The following is a 21,826-nucleotide window of genomic DNA, read 5'->3' as shown; positions in this document are numbered from 1 at the left end:
AATTATTTTTCTATCTGCAGTAACTTGTACCACGTTGATCTTTCATCATTACGAATTAATTCGAATTAAATGACGGTACATATTACAGTATTAAATAACTGTACATAGATTGAAATTATTACCATTATATTATTACCATTTTTTGTAGTAATTATTACTAACACTTAAAATGAATGAAAAAAAAATAAATATATATAGAATATTGAAAATCCACATACTTATTAACCTTACAAGTAATATATTGCAAATATAGTTTTTAAAATAAGTTTAGCAATTCCGCAGGGTATAATATTTTTTAACACGTTGACTGCCGACAATCGACCACTAAAATCGCCACATAGTTAAAGCAATTTAATTAATCAAAGCGAAATTAGACAGTTAATATTTATCATAAGGGGCGATATTAGAACTCGTTCGCATTCGAAATATTCTAGTCAAATTCAATTTGTTCAAATACGTTATAATAAAAATAAATTTTCAAGATTGGTCAGAAATTAGTGTCACCCATATTTGGGTAACGCGGCGTTCAATGTGTTAAAGTACCCTTATGCATCGAAACGCGAGAAATCTCGCGAGCGGTCACCCAAGTGTTAACTACTACAGAAGCTCGTCCACGAAAACAAGAACACGCTTTCAAGAGATCGGACATTCTCCCCGTAGAAACATACAGCGGCACTTCTTTTTATTTTTATCTCGTTCATGTTCCCATCTCCGAAAAAGCGTGTTAACCCTGTTATCAATAGTCCGTGGCTACACAGCACGGCGTCGTAAATAAAGCTGGCAAATAGAACAAGCGAGTCCCTACTGAAAAGAAAACTTATTATCGCCCCGCGAATGGGAGATCGTTCAATTACGTTGTTCCTCTTCTCCTCCGCGCCACTTTTATAGCGCCTTCACAATGCGGCGCGCCCGTCTTGTCCCTTTTTGTAGGATCTCTCTCGTGAATGTCTCGGGGAAATACATTCTCGATAAGACTAAATGAAACTATCAGTCGGTGCTCGATCCACGGGAGAAAATAACGCTTGCTACCCCCGCGGTTCCCGGTGAACCAGTTCTACGCCGCGGCGTAGCGAAAATTTTCTCCGGTTAGTTCGCCGAAGATTTATTTCCACTTACTCGAATTGGACTACGGGAGTCTATTGCGCGCGGCTGCAAAATTATTTACAGACGTTCCTGATAAGATTTCGACGGGGGACAAAACTACACCGTCGCATATATTAAACTTGCTCGTTTCTAGTTCACCGATATCGGGTCGCCGCGCACCACCAGAACTCTTTCTCTCTTTCTCTCTCTCTCTCGATTGGCTGAAGTTTTTCATGTTTCCGTATATATTCGGTGTACGTTTCGTTCAACTGACTATGTTCGAATTTATTTATCTATAATTTTGGTTGATTCGCGGCGTCTTGAATTTTATTCTATGATGCAGTAATCAAAAATTGATGGAAAGTGCGAGAAGTATTCGATAAACTATGCTTAATGTATATTGTATATTGCGTATAGATTTATATAGCATTTTTAGGGTATATTTTATATTTATTGTATGTAGTATATTGAATATACATTACAATATTGATATATTGATCGCATATTTGATATTGCTCGTATATTGTACAATATTTCCATTGAAAACTTGTCCGAATGGTTATTGTTAAGATCTTGTTAAGGAGTCATAACGTGAATCAATTAATTTAACGTAATATTTAATTGCTAATTATATTACAAAGTTTAGTGACAATTACTTATTTACTTTGATTTACCTTGAATGCTTTGCAGGAACAATCATCGGTTCTTTGCCTCGGATAATTTATTCTTTCATTTGTCCAGACACTGTAACAAAAACGAGAAATATTAATTAGCAGATTTAATGATTAGGTTACATGTTTTCTAAAAAAGATAATAAATTCTTTTATAAAATTGCTATTCTTTATGACGAATATATTTGCCGCAATACATACTTCCTAGCAGGAGTCACAATTAGATAAATATTTTCGGTTAATTGTAATTGTTAATTGTGAACTATGACGACATAAGAACAGTTTAATAATATTATTATATTGTTTTTAACTCGTCGAAATTATTAAGAGTAAGATTTTAGTTTTATTTATTATCTTTTTCACGTAATTTTTGTTATATTTAATAGAAAAATACGATGCATTTAATACTATAGCGACCCATAGGGGTTGCTGGCACAACATTTTTAAATAATCTGAAACCGTGTAAACAAATACTAAAACATTGAAATTTTCCTTATCTTCTTAACTTATGCCACACTTCATAATTCCTATTTTAAAAGCGATAAATAATATTTTAACTGTCAAAATTTTATCTCGAGTATCTTGCAACCCCATATCACTTATGTCAAAAATAGAAAAATGATCGTTCAAGACTCAAAATGATAAATATAATAAATAATGACACTAATAACGCTTGAAATAAAAGTATTAAAACTTTGCACTCGAGTGGTGACTCTGAGACACCACAAAAATAGTTACATCATATTCAACAACAATGTTTATACCGTCAAAGTTTAGATTTAAAGAAATATTATAAGCGTAACTGTTATTTGAATCACGAGACTTACATTTTATATACTCAAAGTACACTTTGTTATATAAAATCGAGACTTATTTTAGATTTACAGTTAAAATCGTTTCGAGCGCAAAGGGTTAAGCTCGATAATTGCAGTGTAGAAGATATTTAGGTTTGGAAAATTTGTTCTCCATACAGAGTTCATTCAAGACCAAATAATTCGTTCGAAGGGATAAAACGGCCCACCCCGTATATTAGCTCGCATTATCGACCAGATTGAAACAACTGTTCGGCGCGGTCCGTGAAAAAATCTGGTTGCCAGATCGTATCGAGACGTAATACTTATCGTATCAGCCCAGAAGAGCAAAATGTCTCGTTCCTACCGTCGGCGGTTCCCATAAATCACCGGGCGTAACACGAAGTTGAACCCCGTTCGCCGCGGACACAATGCGGCGGGCCGAAGAAAACGGCACCCCGATTTTTGAGCCGCGGCCCCGTGTTCTTTGCGCGGCGGGGCCATCCGTTATACGGAATCGCGGCGAGGCGACGCAACAACACGCGCCCCGTTCGCGCTCGCGGCCGCGGAACAGCAAGAAACGCGTCCATTATTTTCCGTTCAGATGCGCGGCCCGGAACAGATAAGAAGACAGCGGGGACAAAACGAAAACGGAGGGCGACGTGTAAATTTTAAGCACTTCCCACCCACCCCCCTCCCCACCAAAAGTGGATTCAAACTTATCTCACGACGTTTCTGCGCCCGTCCCCTCGACGCGCGGCGGCCTGCCCCGGTCGCGTTTCCTTCCGTTTCCACTGAATTTCCATTTTCGTTTCTGCGTCCGAGCGGCGACGAGGGGGAGGGGGGGAGACGCTCCCTCGCCGGCCGAGTATCAGGGAAAGTTCCGCGGAGAGTGCTCGTTCCGATGGAACGGGAACGTCATCTTTAAAAATGCGAATCTCGGCGTCGTAACGCGACGGTTCTTATTTCTGTCGCCGCGACAACGCGACGCGTCGCGTGTGAAACTCAGACAATCGAAACGTCTAATTCGCGAAATCTTGGTCCTTGAAATGTTAACGAAGAAATGATTTTAACGTCGACCACAATTTTTTTAAATTATTGTAATCGCCAGGATGCTTAAAAAATAGCAAGACGTTTTTTGAATATATTGGCGACTTGCGATTTTTCAGTTAAATGTTCGTATCGATTTTAATTAGATTTCACGAACAGTGATCGGAAATTAATTCCTTGATTTTTGGTGTATCAAGAATCGCGTATTTAATTTTTCGATATTTAAGGCTGCTTAAAAATTTCTCGAAATAGGGAAATGAGGGGTTCCTGAGGTCGTTTGAAACAATTTTTTCCTCTACGAAAATTTGATTCGCGTTGTTGTTAACAAGTTATTAATAAAAGAACACTGACCAATCAGAGGAGAGGTTAAGTGACGCGAGGCGGTGGAGCTAGTCAACGGAACTGGGTTCCGTCTGCTTTAAGCGCGGTCGCTTAGTCAAAAGGGCGCGCCTCTCATTGGTCATTGTTTTTCGTTAATAACTCGTAAACAAAGCCGCGGATTCTGTTTGCGCTAAGAAAAAAGTTGCAGTAAATGACCTCAGAACTCTTCATTTTCCAATTAATTAATTTTTGAGAAACCTTATAGTTTTATTTATATCAAAGAACTATATTTATTTATATTTAATCGGAAGTTAATCTTCTGCACTCGAAGCCATTTTCACTGTAAATCTAATATAATTTTTCTGACTTACAGTATTTCTATATCATATGGCAAAGTGCATTTTATGTGTATGAAATTGAGTTTCGTAATCCATATAGCAATTTTAACAATTTTTCAAATCAAAACTTTTTAATAATATGAATAAAAATTGTCATGGATCGTGGTATAACAATTTTAACGTTGCCTTAGAGTCACCACTCGACTGCAAAGGGTTATAATCCAGTTTTCTGAAGAAAATATTCTTAACGCTTTGAAAATTCCTCGTCCGCAAAGGGTTAAGCAGCACTCGAGCACCGGAAGTAACCAGATTTGTCACTTTTGTATTTCAAGCTATTTTAATTAATATTATTTCGCACAGTTAAATTGCACCTTGCATCTTTAGATACGAAGGTGTTCCTGCTAACTCGATTAGCGGATGTCTAAGAATACTATAAGGTCGTGATTATCGTGATATTGCAAGATATTTTATTTCGAAATTCATCGTCATAAATGCATGTAACCGGTATTTGTCCACAGAAGTATCTACGCAATCTCGATAATCGTGAAATAAAGAATCCGAAGTCCCTGTCGTTAACTGTTACAAGATTCGACGGCAGAATCCTGGAACGACGAGCGACGAGAGAATTCAAGATACACTGTTACATGGAAAATTACGAGAAATGTCTGCTATACCGGTTCTACTCCATGTCCGTGCCGAAGGATCAAGTAATTTAGCATTGAACTTGATTCGTTTCTCTATCAACGCTCGTGTCTAAGAATGCCATTTGTCGGGACTGGTCGACAGAATTGTTTTGCGGAATACGAAGCTGTTGAAATTTCGTTTCAATGGTAAAAGGATACGAAAATTGAATATGAATATAAATTTAAGAATAAATAATAATAAATGAATATAAATCTAAATTTAATAATAAATAATAATAAATATAAATCTAAATTTAATAATAAGTAATAATGAATATAAATATCAATTTAATAATAAATAATAAATTTAATATATAACGTTACAAGACTTTGATGGGGCGGAAATGTTAATATAAAATTCTATTTCTAAACCGTTTATTCGAACGAAAAATACTGTTAAAAGTCCCTCTTATAGTGCTGCGTCTATAAAATATTTAAAAATATTGTTTAACAAGAAAAGCCGGGTGCACTAAAAAGGTACATCAAGAACGTGTTCCCGCAACATGTGCGAGAACGAATTCAAGCGTAATAAAACCTGTACGTGATTCAGCTAAGGCAACTATGCAAGGTTGCAACCCTGCATCAATGTAAGTATCAATCACTTAGCACTTCCTCTCTAATAGAAGAAAATTGATTTTAGTGGCGGGCTTAACCTTCGATAACCTTTTCGTGCAGCTTGCTAAAACTTCAACAACGTGTTACATTCGTGTATATGTATAGTGGTGGAAAAACTATACCTATTAGCCACGCCATTCGAAATGAGCAAAGCCGATCTTACAATCTTTGCGACATTGACACGTTGTGCTTGAAACAGTGGAAATTTTTATTGTTTGATTATTTTAACAATGCCTGACTTTTGGTAACGTCGGCAACATTTTATGAATTTATTTAACGCAAAGAAATTTGGAGATTTGGAAATTCATAGTTTTATCACAGTATTTTCAATTTTACTGAATTTAGGAGCAAGGACTGTTTATAATTATCTCTTGTTTTTAGTTATTAATGTAAAGAATTTTTATTTTGTGTAAGATTGTTGTGTATATTATGATGCTAATGTTTTTGGAAACCACTTAATTTGTACGATTTTCGAATGAGCATAGCTTTCACGAGAATAACTAAATAAAAATTGTTAAAAGTATATATACTCATCTTCTAGTAATTGTAAACAAGTTACAAATAATATAACATCATTAAGATGTTCTAATGCTTTTAGAGTTCCGTGCTTTTCTTTAAAGTTTTGTAGAATCAGAGTTGAAGAGCCATCTTTTGGCATAATTACTCTCTTATTTACTTATGATAGGGAACATTAAAATACCTCTGAAAAAACTGTTCTTCGACATAATTTGATTAATACTTTTTTATACAGATTTCTATTTTATATTGATTATAATATTTCTAATTTCTATTTCTATTTCTTTGGAAAAGGTAACGTTGATCTTCTCTTGTGTCCTTCGAGCATGAACTCAGATACAAAATGGCGTTATTGGAGAAGCTTTGTGTGAAGCATTTTTTGAAATAATATTTCATCATATTTATAATATTTTAGAGATATAATATTTATAATATTTTATAAAGTTTTAGAAACATAATATCTATAATATTCTACGAAGTTTCAGAAATAAATTTCTGAAGACAATCACAAACAGAGATTAAAATAAGACAATCCGTAACCAAACCAAGATTTAACTGTGCAATAAATTGTATAAATTACCCTCCTATTTTACGTTTTACACAGCCAGAACACAAATGATCACAGCAACTGCTACAGTAACCATTTTACACCCAGTTATTACGAAACGATGAAAACAAAAATTCGTCAAAAATCGCGGTAGAGTATCCGAAGGCACCGCAAGCGAACGTGTTAAACAGGCATTGCGAACAACCGTGGAAACGTTGCGGGAAGATTTCGCAGCGGTTCGACGTCGAAACGAGCGCCTAGGAGGAGGATCGTAGGCCACACGGGTTTAGTCCGTCCGGACGACTCTCCTGGAACAGGCGTTTTATTACCCGTGCGCCGGTCGGGGCCCCCTCGGGCAGTTACCCGCGAATGTTACCTCCTCCCAAGGCGCTCGGAAATTTTGCAATGACAAACGAGGCGTTAGAGAAGCATACGGATTTAAATTGCGCCGGCACTTCGTCACTGTTGCGTGGCGAAAAATTTCGCCGGGGGGTTGCGCTGGCCGCCGGAATATTGTCGGCCGCGCGAAACGAGGGCGGCGAGGAGGGAGGTTAGTAGAGGGGGCGAGAGAGCGAACCGGCGGGGTCGGAGAAGTTTTTCGCATAACTTAATTCTAATTTAAAGGAGAACCGGCTTAAGAGAAAATAATTCACCGGATATTTTCGAATAAATTTCCCCGCACGCAATGGGGAACCCGCCGCGCCGGCGGAGGGCGGAAAAACCCCCGGCGGGCGTTAAGCAGCGCGCTCCGGTTTTCCGCGGGGGTGTAAATTACGCTCTTCTTACGAGGCCGCTGCGCGCCAGTTTTCACTCTATTCGAACCCGCGCGCCGGCCCGGGTATTTATGTTACGAGTTATTAAGAGAAAGTTTCAGGTTTTACGCCGAGGAACGTCCCACGCGACACGTCCGTCCCCCTGCCGCGGTTCGCACGCGCGCGCGCGCGCGCGAACGGACGAGACCGGATGGGCTGGAAACTCGTTTTGTCCGGTCAAAATCAATTTAGCGTTACCTCTTGGTTTAGGGTTGCATTTGTCGCCGACACCCACTATGATAGCATCGAGTTGGGATTTAGGAAAATACTGTTTAACCTCTTAGGCACAAGCGCGCCATTGTCGCGGCTTTCGCGGATGTTTTGTGCTTTGCTCCATTGTATTTCTTTTTAATTTCTTTATTTAATACGTTTGTCGCTGACAATTAGACACTAAAATCCCCACGTAATTAAAGCAATTTAATTAATTAAAATAAAACTAAAAGGTTCACATTTATCATAGGGGATGACATTAGAACTCTTTCGCATTCGAAAAATCATAGTCGAATTCATTTTGCTCGAATATATTGCAATAAAAATAAATGTTCAAAATTGGTCAGAAATTAATGTCTTGTCAATAAAATTGTCGATTTTCATGCTAAGCAAATATTGTCTATATTTATTGCAATATTACTATTTAATAATGGTGATCCTGATGGCCCAAATATTTTATGCGAACATAAAATTGTCTATGTAACTCGAAGTCAGCGAATATCAATTTTGATACACAAATTAACAACGAGGAAACAAATTTGAACAGATCGAAATTTTTCTGATGCGTAAATAAAGATTGAAAATCACGATGCATAATTTCCTCGATTAAAAAGAAAAACAATAGAACAAGGTATCTCTGAAACAATTAAAATTAACGTAATAGCTAGGAATATTAATTTCTAAAAAATACATAATATTGTTAATTAATAGTAGAATATATTGAGATGAATATCAAATAATTTAACAATATTTATAAAATATGCGATAATTGTATTTTTACAATTAAATCAATGTAACGTATGAACAACCATCGCCCTTCTATGTCTGTTGCTATATCAGATATTTGTAATGCAGCATTTTCATTGCACAAGGCGCAAGCCTAATTTTCAACACATAATGTTGTTTTATGTTTTTAATTTCTTAAATACGTAATGTTGTTTTATGCTATTAATTTCTTACATACATAACGTAATTTTATGTTTTTAATTTCTTAAAGACGTGGTTATTTTATGTTTCTAATTTCTTAAAGTCATAGTTATTTTGTTTTTAATTTCTTAAACACATAACCTTATCTTATATTTTCAATTTCTTAAAAACATAAACGATCACCGTTTTGTGCTTCATCATGGTAGCGAAATAACAAGTTTCGATGCATCGATCTCGAAAAATTAACTTCCGTTAACAAAAACTAGGTTTCCACACCAACGCGCATCGACTTGTCGCCTCTCGTCGTCTTGGGCGATGTTAAAGCCGGCCCAGGAGCCGTGGAGAATTTTATTTCCGCGATAGAGAATGCATAAGGATACGGCGGAACGACTTGTTCGTGATCCATAAATTTCATTTTAATGGAAATTTATTTTGTCCTCGCCCCGTATTTCGCCGGCGGAGAAAAAAAATTGGAAAACGGTTTAGAAACGTGCGCCACGGGTATCTCGAATTTATAGGTTGTTATTAGAAACGGTATCACCAATCAGCGCGGACGTCTATGCAAATTTTCGTGTAGGCGGCTCTCGGAAAAACCGGTTAATTCGTTCCGGGAATTGCTGGAAGTTCAGACCCGTCCACGCCATAGAATTTCAGATGATTTTTCTTGCTGAGAATTACGAATCGGTAAATTAGTACACTTTACTTACTATTGCGTTTATCTATATTATAGATATTTATATTATACTGTATATTGTAGTCGATGTAGAGTAATAAGAACGGCATACTGTTTTCATTGTAAAGTAACTGCAATATTATTCTCCATTTTATAATAAAAATTAATAATTGTACTTTTAACTAACATCTTCTGAATGAAAAGGAATCATGTTAAATTTTTATAACGTTATATATTGTAATTAGATTGTGGATTTTTGTGCTGAATACAAATTTTCTGCGTTTGCGTAGAAGACAGGTGTTAAACAAAAATCTATTCCCTTTGTTAGTAATTTTATACTATCATTAAAAATGCTAATATTACTATTAATATACATACTACTATATATTACTATTAATATATATACTACTATTAATACTATTAATATATACTATAATTAAAATATTAACTTCGAGATAAATGTGACATTAAAATTTCTGATACTTTTCCATTATTTCGTGTCTCGCCTACTCACTTCTATCGTAATCATGTCAGGTTATGTAAGATGGTTCTACAAAATTATTAAAAAAATTTTTAAATAAATAAAATAGACAAAGTAAATATTATTCAATGCTAAAGTTATGAAAATATAAAAATATTAAATACCGGATGACCGGTCGGTAAAGTGTTAAAAGTTCGTTTATAAAATCGAAGCCTAAGAATTTCGATATAAAACAAAAGAAAAAACCAAAATCCTAATAAAAATTCGACGATACGAACAACACAAGTCCCGCCACGAAGTTACAAAATCTCTCACAGAAAACCTTTACAGACGATGTTTAACCCCCGAGCGTTCGTTCGTCGTTCGCCGCGTTGGAAGATTTCACGGTGGACTTCGTTTAAAGCGCTGTCACGACTGGTGGCAATTATTTCCGCGGTTCCGCGCCGCGGGCATATTTCCGAAAGGTGCGAACCCGGGGGGCGAATCCTTCCGCAAACACGGAGATACAGAAACGGTTTCCGGGGAACGCGGAACGCGGTGGACGCGGCGCAGAAGAAACTGATGCACTCATCCCGGACGACGCCGCATTAGTTCCAGCAGAGGAGTCGAAGGACACCGGTACTTTTCCGCGGAGGCAAAAACAAACGCCCTAATTGTGCCTCGGGGACACGAGTCGCCGGTGAAATGGAAACACTTATCTTCGACCAGGTAACGGGCGTAGGGCCGAAACGGCGGAGAGAAGCCGAAGGAGAGAGAGAAAAAAAAAATGATGGTGACATCGTTTTCCCGGCGGGGCGCCGTTAAAACGGAAATAAAAGACAAAGGAAGGGGTTGTGACGGCGATAACAACCGCGACGTCGGCGGTAAGAACGCGGACGCAACGAACCGTCCTAACCACAGGTTCGTGCGTTTTGATAGCCGTAAAACCTTCCGGAAATATTCCGGTGCCGGATGTTAGCCCCCCCCCCCCCCCACCCACTTCCACGCGAACTACAACTTCGGTTCTCGCCGTATTACCTTCCGAATAATTCTTTACCTTGACTGTAATATGATCGATGCGTCATATTACAGAGTTGTAGTATTTATACATGAAACTGAGTCTTGTGACCCGTGTCAACAGTTCCACTTTTAACAATTTTTCAAATCTAAACTTTGATAACATAAAGATTATTTTTGTAGCGATGTAATAATTTTCGCGGTGCCTCAGAGTCACCACTCGAGTGTAAAGGGTTAACATTCGTCCGTATTCTTCACTAAATATGACGATATAGCCTTGATTATGAATGAAAACGACGTTTCAGCTTTAGGTATCGCTGTTCCTGCAGATTTTTCTTTGAAATTCGCTGAATACAACTATTTTTCACCGAAAACGCCGTGCATCGTAGTGGTTATCAAAGTGCAACGGAGAAATCTTAACATTCATCTTAACATCCTCGTGACAACCGATTCACAGTCTACAGATAAGGTAGGGGAAAAAAGCCGATTTATAGGCTACCGGTCGGTAAAGTGTTAAGTGACGTCATTCCATTCCGAAGTTTCCGGCCCTGGTCGTGTTTCGTTTGCGCGCGGGGCTTCTCGGCGTATCGCTCCATCATTGTTATCGGCGTCGAAGGCGCAAAAGAATCCGCAGCACGAACGCCGACGCGTTCGCGGTATTCCTTTACGATCGTTCCACCCTTTAATCCTATCGGCCGAGACATCGATCGATTTCGGCAACAAAACGGGGAGGAGAGGAGGGATCGGGACGAGAAGCTGAGTCACTCGAAGACACTCGGGTCGGGTATCGGTTTCAACAGGGGATGACGGGATGATTCTGGTACGAGGTTTTGCGAAGCGGTCGCGCGGCCGCGCCAGATGAACTCCGCCGTCTTTTAGTATGAATTTTCTTGCGTTTATCTTTCCCGTTCTACTTTCTTTGCTCGCCGCTGGGTCCTATCGAAATTCAAAGCAATTCAACGACTTCCATCCGATCCGGGATCAAACTTTTTACGAGGAATCGCTATTTCCGCGGCGAGCCCCATTCTCATGGTAAATCTACGGGGTGGTACGAAATCCGGTGCAGGGGAAACGAGCGATTCGACGAGGCGATTTCGAGCGACTTTTCTCTTAACGAAAATGTTGCCGAAGGCTTCGTTAACGAGTTAACAGCGGAAAACACGGACCAATCGGGAAACGAGCATGGACGGCGACACGCCCTTGCGCCCAATGCCGCGTCGTGTTCGTTATCGCGCCGCTACTCGACCATTGTACTCGCTTCTTGATTGGTCTCTGTTTTTCGTTGATTAACGAAGCCGTAGACAACCTTCTCGCCAAGGAAAAAGTTACCGCAATTCACTGGAGTCAACTCTTTCCAGGCGTGACGAGAGGATCTCTTGTAAAATAAAAATGTAATGCATTTGTTTCGTTTAATAATTTTAGTAGCAACGATATGCATCGATGCGTTTTTCTTCTTTCAAATTTTTAGCGTCTCAGATCATTGTTATTCGTTGTTTTGTATCACTTGTTTTTTATTTTACCCTTTTCAAGCATAATTATTTATTAAGTATGAATTTTTTACCTGAAATGGTAAATATAATTTCCTTTCCTTGCAAGAAATTATTACAACTACAAGTTCTATTCAATGTAACTTGGAGATAAGCTTAATATAATGTTTTAAGTACTAAATATATTTTTAATAAGATTGTTAATAGCGAATGAAAAGTCGAAATTTTAACTTTTATGATAGAAATTAATAATTTAAATACAGAATCGTGACGGTGTCAGAAGAATTTAAAGATATCCTTACTTTATCTATTATTTATTACAATTATTAAAAGACCACCTTACGTTTTATATAATTAACTCAGACGATTTTTATTTATTACAAAGATTTATAGAACACTTACTAAAAAATCACGACTCATATTTTTCTTCTTTTATTTTTCTATTTTTCAACTGTGGTAAATGAAGCTTGTCCATAAATTGCAAATAACAACATCGAATTTGCATTATTCCAAGACATGCACTACAACTCGCGCGACCTTGAAAATACAGATGATAGAGGTACTCATGTTTACGAACCACGAAATCTCCGCATTCCGAGCGGCAATACTCGATCGAATTTCAAAAGCAATCTCTGGGACCAACCCCCACCCCCGATCGAGGAAATAAGATTTCCGTAAAGCAAATGAATTCTGAGCGCGCTAAACGCCACGTACGAGCTTGTAAACGTATTTTCTGGATTTAATCTAGTCCGCTGTTCTCGATCGAATTCACTGGATTACTTGCCGAGGAGTTTTATCGGAGATCCTTGGAACGTGATGCGTTTCTGTAGCGGAAATAGGAAGGCAACCGGAAAATAACCGAGTTACCATCAGAAGTACTTTATTTTCTAAGTATACACCGACGGCGGAGCGATTTTAGGAAATCCTGATACGTTTTCGCCGCGTGCGAGGTTATGCGAGCGATGGGAGGCATAAAAAGAGCTGTGTCGCATCGTGCACAGATTTTTCGAAAATGTTTACCGTCTGGGTATATAATTTTCAACTATGAAATTGTTATAAATAGTCGAAGTGGCCTCGTTCACCCTAATAACATGGAAGTTACGTAATAGTAATCTAATTTAATTATCCGTAATAATTACCTATTAATAAAAATAATAGTAATGGTAAAAATGATAAAAATAATGACAAACACTCTGCAAACTACTAAACTGCAATTTATTCTTCGAGAATGGAAAGCTAAGATAATTTTTAACAAAGTTTATTAACGTTCTTGGGAACTAATAAAAATCGATCAATAAATAGAAGTAGTGAAATTTGGTTATTTAATTTCAATCAATTCAGATTTTCATTTATTTATTTTTCTAATTACTTAGTCTTACTTAATTGTCTTAGTAACTCGTTTTATTTTTATGAAACCATGTTCCCGAAATTTTATATTTTTATAATATAAATGTCCATGATATATTACAATCATATATGTTATAATGTAACATCTACGATAGCGTTGATCGCAAAGGGTTAACGATCTCCTGCTAACCAAAGCGTCAAGCGGACAGCCCGCACGTTCTCGGACACGTCGAAACCGAAATTATTCGAGTCACCTCGATCCGATGACGCCCGGTACCGTCGCATCGTCGCCGGTGTCATTAGCATCCGAAAAAAAGCCGAGTGACCAAGATTGTCGAAAAAGATGAAAGGATGCCCTGTTCCCGGGCATAAAGGTGGAACCCGGTGATCGTCATTTGTCATGCCGGTCATGATAACCCCGGTTTTCCCTTACCGAGGCGTAGTCATGGAACACAACGACGACTAACCGAAATCAGCCGTGGCATCGTTTGCTTCCTCCTAGGTTCAACGTTCCCCGGGCCCGTTCTATCTGGCCATCTTTCTTTTGTAAGAAGAGGCCTCTCTGCTCGACGATATTTCGTACGGCGGTTGCATTTTAATTAAGAACTGATGCCATCTCCAGTGTGTTTCGGGTTTTTAGGGGAGGTGGGGAGAGAGAGAGAGACAGAGAGAGAGAGAGAGAGAGAGAGAGAGAAAAAACAGTCAAGTTAACAAAGCCGGGACCGCGAAGAAAGAAAGTTTCCTCGCGTTCTGCGAACAAGTTACGGCGCCGTCCAAGTCATACGCAGATACTTGAACTTCGTTTCAACGGGGAAAATTGTTCGGCAACCCGTGAACCGCGAATTTTTTTTCTCGGACCAATCCCATTGTCGCAGGTTTGTACGACGAATCTGTCAACGATTTTCCTTCGTTTAATTAACTCTTTACTTGACTGCGTCTCTTTCTTTCTTTCTTTCTATTTTATTCGATTTGTGTTCGCGTTTTGTTCGTGACGGTGTTTTATTGATAATATTGAATGAGAAATGTTTATATATGTTACAAATGTTTGGTAGGATATTTGATACGCTTTAATAATGACCTCAGTAGTGATTATTCGTATCTCAATAATTATATTAATTATATAATTTAAATAGGAAGAATACCGTATTCAGCGTGTTGGATTTAATTGAATTTTATTTTAAAAATCGTATATAATTAACTGATTGGAATAATTCATACTCACGCAATTTAATGAAAACGATTTCACACTCGGAAGTCACTAATTTTAACCATAAGTCTTCCTGATGACGATTTCACAAAAAATTAATATGTATCAACATTATTCAATTTTTAATTATTGATAGATTGTGGATTTTCAAGGAAACCCGAATTTTTAAAGATTATTTCTTAAATACCAGAATAAGTTTAATATATCAATTACAATATTTCTTATTGTGAAAATAAAATGGCAACTTTATTAATATTTCTTAATATGTACGACTTTTAACAGTTTAAAAATATGTAAATAACCGCATGTACAGATCCAAAGTATAGTCGTCATGAAACTGCGCCTTTTTATGCAAAATAGAACTATGTAAACGTTTGTTTTCTTTTTTAATTTGTTATCCGTGAAAGACTAGTATAATCATCGCTTCAAAGAGACAACTTTTGTTTTACAAAAAATTTATTAATATTTTTGGTGTTCATATATATCCTATACATATGTGCTTTAACGAAATAAATAAAATGTGCTCTAACGAATGTCTAGTTTATTCGTTACATGCGAGTATTTCGTAATTATAGTTCTCCAACAGCCACATACTATTATGAAATATGACATTATAAATAAAATATTCTGGAAGATTTATAATTTAAGATTTATATATGGCAATATAAATATGATATTCTGACAAATTTTTACGTTAATACCAATATGGCGATATAAATATAATATTCTGATGATTTTATCCATTTTTAACGTATGACAACATAAATGTAATATTTATAACAAAGTAAACAATTTCACGGAAATTTGAAACAATTATTACATTGCTATTGCAAAATGGAGATACTCAAGATCAATACGCGTAAAACAAGTTATAAAAGTTTCTACTTGCACAAAACTCGGCGGTCGAGCGGCGAGATAAAATTCTAATGTACGCCTAATGTATATTTCATATTTGGGAATATGTTAAAAGCGCAAATTCGCCGCGCTAGCCCGCCATTTGCCTCGCCGCGGTAAAACCGCACGCTTTTCCAGAATTAAGGCGGAACAGGTTGGTATTCCCCTTTATAAAAACAAATTCCTTCATGAATTAATCCGCTGCATTTTCGTGGCACCGCGTACGAATATACAGAGAGTTAGAAATAGTTCCTTATCATCTGTAAAAGTACTTTCCTAAATATTTAATAACTATGACTGCGGCCACTTTTGTATTTATTACCCTTTGAGAGAGTCACGAGCGAGCCTCCAGATTTCGAGGGTAAAATCACTGTTATAAATAAAATAAATTCACGAAGACAACGTAACTGATCAGTAGAGATTTCATCATAAAAATGACTGAATAAAATTCTTCATTTGTTTATTACTCGACACATGTTCCTCTGGAATTATAACGGTACCAAGGGGTGGTCACAAATGCATCGCTTTTCGCGTGCGCTAAAATTTAACAAATATAAAATATAACAATAGTTTAGACTAAAATATTAAAATAGAAGATACACAGATATTACTTAACCCTTGCCGTACTTTGACGAGTCCGACTAGCGATGGAAATTACTAGTAATAAATTATCAAGTATGGATGTTATTCTGTTCTTTGAAATTGGAATAAAATAGTAATCCTTCGTTTTTAATATTCAAGCATTCTAGTAAATTCAGGCACGGAATAAACATTAATGTTCTGTCTCTTTTAAGAAATTATATTAATTGAAAAATTCCTAATCGCAGTGACTGTGAAGGAAATGGTATGGCAAGGGGTTAATAAATGTAAAAATATTAGAAAAATTTAAGAGCAAAAATTATTCAAAGAAGAAATATATCTTCACTCCATCTCTTTAAATGAAAAATTTTTAACTTAAAATCGCTTCAACAGCAAATGGTTAGATCCTATACACCTTCTATTTCCTTAATTCATTACCAAAGCCATCCGATCCGTCTTATTCGATAAAACAAGAGTCAGTTACGCCCGAGAACAAGCCAGGATCGCAACTTTCGTTCTCCGCGCGGTAACCAGCTCCGCCGCGTCGCCGCGCGGGGCGTTAACGGATTCGAAGAAAGCGAGGCAACGGTACGTAAAATTTCATGGAAAGCTATCCGTAAATGGAAGAATTTGGTCTGGCTGGTCGCTCGCGAATATGCCGGAAGTTACCCGGGCAAGATCAGCCGTACGCGATTGAAAGCGTCCTCCCACACGGAGCAAATCACGGGAGCAGCGTGTTGAATCGAAACGTAGTAGACGACGAGGCTTCGCTCGCCCGCGCCTCGTTACCGAGTCGCAATTAAAAGAATCGCTTCTATCCCTTCTTTAAAAGTCAATGGCAGAGCAAATCCGGAGCCGGCGTAAAGAAACCTTTCGGTTCGAGAAGCCTCTTTGCGACGGCCGGTTGATCTTCCACGTTATTCCCGTGCCACCGGTGCTTTCATAAACGACAAATTTCCTTGAAGCCCCGTGTAAAGGCTTTTTTGCCCCCACCCCCACTATTCCTCTCTCTCTCACTGTCACTGTCTTTCTCTCTATATAGCTGTCTCTGTCTTTTGTAGACTGCCTCTGATTTTCTTTCTCTCACTGTCTCTGTCTTTCTTTCTCTCACTGTCTCCATTTATACTCTCTCTATTTCTCTCTCTGACTCCGTCTCTCTCTCTCTCTCTCTCTCTCTCTCTCTCTATCTATCTATCTCTCTAACTAACTCTTCCTCCGTCACACGCGCTCCGTGCGTACACGCGTCCTACCCCCTCCCCCTGCCGCCTCTTGTCATAATCAAAGTCTGCGGGTCGTTTACGATGGAATGAAAGAAACTCGTCGAAGTCAAACTCGAAAAGCGATTCGGCCGTAGAAAGACAGGAGGGGGGCAACTAGACGCAGGCTGGCAAAAGTAAACGAGCCGCGGAGCGGAAAGGAAAATCCTCGACTGCGAAAATGTCTCCCTGTTCCTCCTTTACCGAAGCTCTCTCTCTCTCTCTCTCTCTCTCTTTCCTCCAGCGAACTCGGTTTTGCTCGTTCGACCGAGTGCCACTCGACGTTCAATTTCACGTGAACGCACGGCACGCGCGCGCGGCGGTTTTTCCACCGATAAACAGATTCCTAGGGCATTGTTAATCGTACTTGAGAAAGCGCGGGCGGGTTGGAGCGCGGCGACGGGGTGTGCGTGTGTGTCTGAAGCCTGTGCGCCGCGGCGGCACACGGAGAGCCGAACGGATCTCTCCCGGAGAGCCGCCGCCGGTCCGGGATGAAACTGAGTCGAGACCCGAGAGTCACGCCTGTTCAGATTTTTCCTGCGGAGGAGTTAGTCAGTTTCGAACTCTGAAACTAATACCGATGACGACGACGACGACGACGACGACGTCGGTAGTTGCGGAGAAAAGGGACGGTGCCGAGCGACACCCGAGACCGAGGGAGACGGAACACAACGGATCTAAAGTGGCGGTCGTGAAGGAGAAAGAGGAAGGCTACCGCCCGACGTGTATACGGGGTGTCCCGAATCGAGCTGATCGCTACGGCGTGTTAGGAAACGCTCGAAACTACTCGGGTACGATGGAACTTTGATGGTGTTTCGTTCACTCGAAATTATTGATTCGTTTCTGTGTTTTTCAATTTTTTTTTTAAAAGTAAACTTTTAAATTTGTTTTTCTCATGCTTTAATCGCTGTTTAAACAGTGTTTGCAACGCCGTTTGCAAAAGGAAGGCGATTTTCTTAATTCCTCTGAAAGATTGTGTTAAATTTTATAATTTTGTAGTTTTACTATTTGTAATTGATGAACGTTTTGAATTTAAAAACATGTGAGGTGCTTTTTAGATAGAATCATCGTAGATATTGAAATACGTTGTGTATAAATCAGAATTTTTCATAGAGAAGCATTAAAAATTATATTCTTTTTCACTTTTCATTTACTGTGTATGACTCTTTAATTAGTCAGCTAGTTTCGACGAGTATTTTCGTCATGAAGAAATGGCAAAACTTTGTTATTTCTTTCAGGGAACATTTGTTAAATGTAAATTATCGTAGAGTTTGTTCCTTTTTTATTTATTTGGGATTAATAATTTAGTAATCTTATGAAAACTGATCAAATTAGCATTTAATATTGAGTCAGTAATATTTAACGATAACTTAGTAATATATTATATTATGTGAGTAATATAAAGCAGGATAAATTTTTAGTTAAACAATGCTTAAACAATTATTAACATTAATTGCCTGTATGTGTGACGATTAGAAAGATGTAGAAGAATCTAGTTAAATAGAATTGGTTTAATTTGCAAGTAAACAATATCAATTTTAATCTTATTTATTTTAATATTGCATTCCCTTTTGCAATGCAATACAGTACACTGCAGTTTTGTCATTAATCAAACGTTCAAATAAATAATACTTGTTTGAACTTACTTCTAGCTAAATAATAATATAATTTTAATTACAAGTTTCTTTCTGATATTGATGGTATACATACCTTTTAGATCAATGCACATCTCTGACTAAGCTAAAAATTGATTTTGGTAAATACTAATATGTAATTAATAAATATTGAGACAGATCGATGTACTGTTTAAGAAAAGTTGCAGATATTTTTACATAATATAAGTTGTCAGAACAGTTCCGCTCAATTAAAAAATAGCAATAATTATCCACGACCTGAATTTAAATGTACTACCTTCCATTCAAAACGTATGTATAAACTTGTACATTAGAATTTATATTTATACATGCATATTATATTAATATTTATACATGTATACTATTTTTATATTTACACATGTATATTATATTTATATTTATACATGCATATAATTTTTTTATTTTAAACATTGTAATGCATACATATTATATATATTTTGTCAGTATAATATATACTTTTTATATCTGGAACATTATAACACGAATTCTGTAAAATGAGCGAAGAAAAGAATGCACCATAATTGCGTAATCCAAAAAGTAGTTGACACACATTTTCTAATTGTGTCAAAATCTCACTTCTAACTTCCACTAATCGTAATATTAACTCGTTAAGCACCAAGCCTATTTCACGTTTTTATTCACCTACTCCACATAATAACATTTCATAAAACCCGAAAATACTATATCCTAACAATCCTCACAAAACTCGTGTTGACAACAAGCAATACTTACACAACATACTCCCACGATCCTGCACAAGTCTTCCGCGCCCTCGAACTGCTTCTCCTCGCTTCACAAAGACGAAAAACCGAAAAGAAAAGTCCCACGAGTTCACCAACCGCGTCGAATTCGAGTCAAAGAGGGTTAGACCATACAGTCCGAAAAAAATAAACTCAACAGGATCAAACGAAGTGTCCCATTCAGTCTAAAAAACAATGTGCCACGAAAACTGCCCACTATCCTTCCACAGATTCCGCGGATCAAGCACCGGAAAACGCGGCGGACGCGCGCGCGCGCGCGCCGGTCGCAGTCAAACAAATCGAAACAGACCGAAACAACCGGAACGAGAACAATGAAAAACGAAAAATCCAGGACGAGCCATGGAGGTCCGCGACGCGGTAGGGACGGGGCACGGGGGGCGGAGAGGGGGGTACCTCCGCGTGCACGGACAAAGGAGGAACGGCGGAGGAAACGGAGTAGAGGAGGGGGGAGCGGGGCCACGAAAAAACATTTTGGAAAACTCGAGAATTGGATAAGGGTCGTTAGACGGGACACCCTGTATACCCACGTAATACCGCAGAAAGTCTGTATCGTGTATAAAGCCGGCCCAGGGAGAAAGAGGAAGAGGAGAAACGGAGAGAGAGAGAGAGAGAGACTCGGCGAAGAGGGGCGAACGGGGTGGGAAGAGAAAGAGGTGAGAAAAAGGGAGAGAGAGTCGGCGGTCGGCGGCGGTGGCGGTGGTGGTGGTGGTGGGGCTATTGCTGGGTCGGTAGGGGAGTAGGTGGATCAGGGGAACAGAGGGTGAGTGGGAGGATGGGAGGAAGAAGGGGGAGGATGGGAGAAAGAAGGGTGAGGAGGTGGAGGATGAGGCAAAAGGAGGAAAAGGAAGAGAGAGAACGATAGAGGGAGTCGGACGGAGAGAACGATAGAAAGACGAACGAGTGAGAGAGAAAGAGAGACAGAGAGAGAGAGAGAGAGAGAGAAAGAGAGAGAGGGAGAGAGAGCAGACTATGCCCGATAAAAAGCCCTGATTCCCACGAGCGTGGATAGCCTACGATGAAAACCTCTCAGCTCGCCGACCACGGCACGGCATTAGAACGTCCACGAAGTACCATGTCGGATTTTTCGTCCGCAGACACTATACCTAGGCTGTGTGAGCCGGGGGAGACGAGCCAGCAGGCATGCACGTAACGATTCGTTCTCATTGTACGTGTTTACTAGGCTATGATTATGTAATCACCGGCAGCTCCTACGATTCGAGGCATTGTACCGGGGAGCCCATTGTCTTCGACGCCGGAAAGTTCTACGCCCGAAAACGTTCTCCCTTTTTCCCCTGTGGCGCCTCCGCTGCAAGCCTGATCCCCCCTCGACCCCCCCCCCCCCACCCCCTCTAGTACGCGCCTCTCTCGAATTGGCTTCTCGCGGAATTGATCACGGACAAACGATCGGTGAACCGTGGTTATGGCTCGGCGACGGCACATCGATTGCGAGTTTCCATGCCGAGGTATGGCGCTCGCCTCGCACAATGCCGCCTCTTCCCGAAAATCTTGGTCGAAATGCGATCGTTTGGGGAACGTAGCGCAAAAATCTGCTGCGGCACGTGCGCTGCGTACAGTGGCGGAGGAACGATTAAGACCGGAAGGGAGGAATTGGTGGATCGTAGCTGCGCTTGGAAGTAAACTTTGAATAGCGTCTCGCGTCGCTATTCAACGAAGAAATGTGACTTGGCGAGAATAATGTTCGTATGGGTATAATCGTCGTTTGTTAGAAACGTTTATGAAGGTTGGCGAGTGCCATTTTTTGAGATTTGGTACTCGGTGTTGTTGGTTTCTTATGTAGTCTTTGTGCTTTCTATTGGAAATGTTCCAACTGCCTTTTAATGACTCCAATATTTATTTGTTTATCATTGTTTAAAGTTATTTTAGTCATGAAGATAATTGCAGGATATTTGGACTCCAGTCTCCTGG

At 38.9% G+C, this 21,826-nt stretch overlaps 1 long non-coding RNA gene across 1 annotated transcript in view; it reads right to left on the bottom strand.

Moving 5' to 3' along the window:
- Positions 1 to 1,759: 1,759 nt before the first annotated feature.
- The window catches only part of LOC144467872 (uncharacterized), a 105,373-nt gene continuing 85,306 nt past the window's right edge, over positions 1,760 to 21,826 (bottom strand). The window contains exon 5 of the long non-coding RNA XR_013493732.1: positions 1,760 to 1,827. This is a non-coding gene — a long non-coding RNA (uncharacterized LOC144467872). The remainder of the gene's footprint in view (positions 1,828 to 21,826) is intronic.

This window comes from Augochlora pura, chromosome 3 (genome assembly GCF_028453695.1).
Source record: "Augochlora pura isolate Apur16 chromosome 3, APUR_v2.2.1, whole genome shotgun sequence".
Classification (NCBI taxonomy): Eukaryota; Metazoa; Arthropoda; class Insecta; order Hymenoptera; family Halictidae; genus Augochlora; species Augochlora pura.
Note: the sequence above shows the minus strand (reverse complement) of the source record. Positions and strands in the feature narration are given on the sequence as shown.